This window comes from Limulus polyphemus, unplaced genomic scaffold (genome assembly GCF_000517525.1).
Source record: "Limulus polyphemus unplaced genomic scaffold, Limulus_polyphemus-2.1.2 Scaffold7546, whole genome shotgun sequence".
Lineage (NCBI taxonomy): Eukaryota > Metazoa > Arthropoda > Merostomata > Xiphosura > Limulidae > Limulus > Limulus polyphemus.
This window is the reverse complement of record NW_013673156.1, coordinates 30,407-33,652: the sequence shown is the minus strand read 5'-3', so window position 1 is coordinate 33,652 and position 3,246 is coordinate 30,407.

Genomic DNA, 3,246 nt, shown 5'->3' with positions numbered 1-3,246 from the left:
AGTTTTATTTAAGAAAGGACTTGTGTCGCTAAAGTTTCGTCGGAACGAATTTACGGAAAATTAACTAACGAACAGAGACGTAACACTCTTAACAACGTTTACATTAAAATGAAACCTCAACCGGTTTCACTTTAATGTCAACGTTGTTAAGAGTTTTAGCATCGCTCGTTTAGCTTTGGCACAAAGCCTCTTATTAGTCCTAACCTTTGTTCAACCACAAAGGACAAGACAGATACACAGAGCTGTGCTCGAGTTTAATAGTAGGCGAAAATATCGTTAAATAATTTTGTTTGTTAATATGTGTGTGTGTGTCCCTGATGGTTTATGTTGTTATTACGTGTATATATCATTAAAAATATACACAAAATTCAACACTACTCCTGATGGATTATATTGTTATTACATGTATTTATATATATATATGATTAAAGACACACAATTCAACACTATATACCCTAATGGTTTTTGTTGTTAGTACGTGTATGTATGTATATATATAGTTAAAGATATACAACTCAACACTACCCCTGGTGGTTTTGACTGGGTACAGAACATACAGTGATTTTGTGTTTATATTTAGCAGCATTCTTACAGTGGCAGCTGTGTATAGGCAGACAGATAGCTCTCCCGTGAACCAGCGTTAAATTAGCTGTCTCAGTTGACAGACGAAACTTAAATATTGGAGTTTACATACTTCCTTCTTAGTTTACACCTTATTGTAATAGCCTGCTTCTGAAGTTGTGGAAATAGCGGGGGGTGTATGAAGTCCTACTTGTTCAGATTACTTTCCTAATATATAACTATCTATTCACGTCTTTATGTATTTAGTATGGACATTTTTAATTTGTATATGTGTAGTTATTTAGGTTTGTTGTTACTAAATAATATTAATACTACTCTACCTTGCATAAAAATATACTTACAAAACCGTAACCTCGGCTTTTGCCCGTCTGTCTGTCTGTTATGACGACAGCTTCTTCAATTTTCCCGAATACTTCAAAGAACTGTCGGAGAGATTTGTCGGTGGTGTGATAAGGCAGCCCTCCGACGAAAATTTTGGTGTACGTTGTGTCCACACCTCCAGTGACGTGTTGTGGTGGAGTTTTCGACATGCTGTCTTGTAACCGTGTACTGGACGAAATTAAGATAGGTACTGTCTGATACACTCGGTATCGGTTATACTCTCCCGAGTACAAAGGTTTATCAAGAAAATTTGGTCTTGGTACTCTGATGATCTTACTAGACGGCTAGCTAACTGAAATATGACGTCATAATGCTTTAGGGACAGTACCAAGGCACTTTTACTTAACGTCTAACGCCACAATAGCGACATCATCCTTTAACAGTGGTGTCGAGTGTGTACTAACGGTAACTTACAAAGTGAGTCTCTTAGCGGTGCTTTAATCCCGCCCCACCACGCTCTCGACAGCTGGACCTGTCCTATCACATATCGCCACGAAATCGAAATTTGGCGGCAGAGTCACCAGTTCGTGCGGGAACCGAGAGCTCCAGCGTCACGATGTAAACAAAGAAATCAATATATCATCCTACAAAAGACAACCAAAGGCTAAAAATTAATATAAAGTTAGCATGGTTTATTAGAGTTACTGCCTTTTTTCTGGTAAGTCTGTTGGAAGTACTATAAAGTTAGAGAAAGGGCTGCTGGAACAAATAACTCATTGTTTAAAAATAACTAATTTACGCAGTAATTGTTAAATTAACATACGAGTTGACCATATGTGGCGTCTTTCAAGATGAAGTCCCCTTCCCATTTTTAAAGTAAAATGTGCCAGTTTGACTGTTGAGATTGGATGACATTGTCATTAACAGCGGTATGTAAATATCCTCCATAAACGATCAAGTGTCTTTGTTTTCTTTCAGAGCAATAAAGTTTCATAAATTAGTAAAGGATATATATTTACAAATGGGCGACAACAGGTTGGGGAGAAGTTTCTGAAATCCATAACAAATGTAGGCCTAAGTAAGCAGTGAGTCAGTAGCAGTCACAAGGTTCATGTCAGTTATAAAAGAAACACGTCAACAAACGAAAGAGGAGGTTATAAATATGAAATTATAACACCATGTTCGACTTGTTTTGAAGCAATAAATTTAATTTTCAGCGACTATCAAAATGAGTAGAGATTCGTTGTGAATAATGATTCTAAAATTACAACCATCTGATAAACAACCCGAACCAGTGGGATCAAACTTGAGTATCTGGTAACGCTAAAGATCTTTTCTAATGCCACCAAGAGTTGTGAAAAAATACCTCCATATATTTGTATAATGTATTATATAGATTTAGTATTTCATATGATGCCTCTAATCTTCGTTAATATTTCCAGGAATTTAAGTGTTCGAAATTCAACGTTACGGTTTTGGTAGTCTAAAGCTGGAAATCAATAGGCCTAATATTTATCGTTCAATCACAGAGGTTGCAAGTATTTTTCTCTAAACTTCGGATTGTAGTTCAATCTGAAATTCTTCTCTGTCCAATCTCCGAATTATCTTGTGGTAGTGCAGAAGACTCTCCGATTTGGAAATTCAAAATTTACAAATTAGGATGGACGTGGAAACGAGTATCTACATTGTTGTGTAGCGTTATTAAATTTGTTTAATAGTTGTAATTACTTCCAATTATTGAGTTCCTCGTGATGTGTAATATTTCACATGACTTCCTCTACGTGTGTACTTAATAGCACATGACAGCCCTGTAATTATTATAATATGGGCCTTCAAACTGGGTAAAAAAGTTGCTGTCATGAAACTTTGGCATTGTTTGATTTGTTTCAAATGTTTTATTATAATATATTTACATATTAATTCAGATATTTGTTATTAATAGTATTAAAACTGTTTCCCGTCAAATTGTAGTATTTGTTGTAACAACTCTTTGTATACGAAATTAATAACTCGATCAGAACACTAAAAATTCAATAAAAACAACAATCGTGTGTGACACTGTGTAATTTATTTGAATTGTTTTTTGGACTGAAGCCAAGTCTCCTGTCAGTGTATTCATTTAATTCGCAGGAAAATATTGGCCAGTTCCCACTTCATCATGATATCTGGTTTAGCCAGGATATAACAACAGCCAGTTCCCACTTCATTACATTAACTAGTTTACCCAGGATGTAACAGCGGCCAGTTCCCACTTCATCATGATATCTGGTTTAGCCAGGATATAACAAAAGCCAGTTCCCACTTCATTACATTAACTAGTTTACCCAGGATGTAACAGCGGCC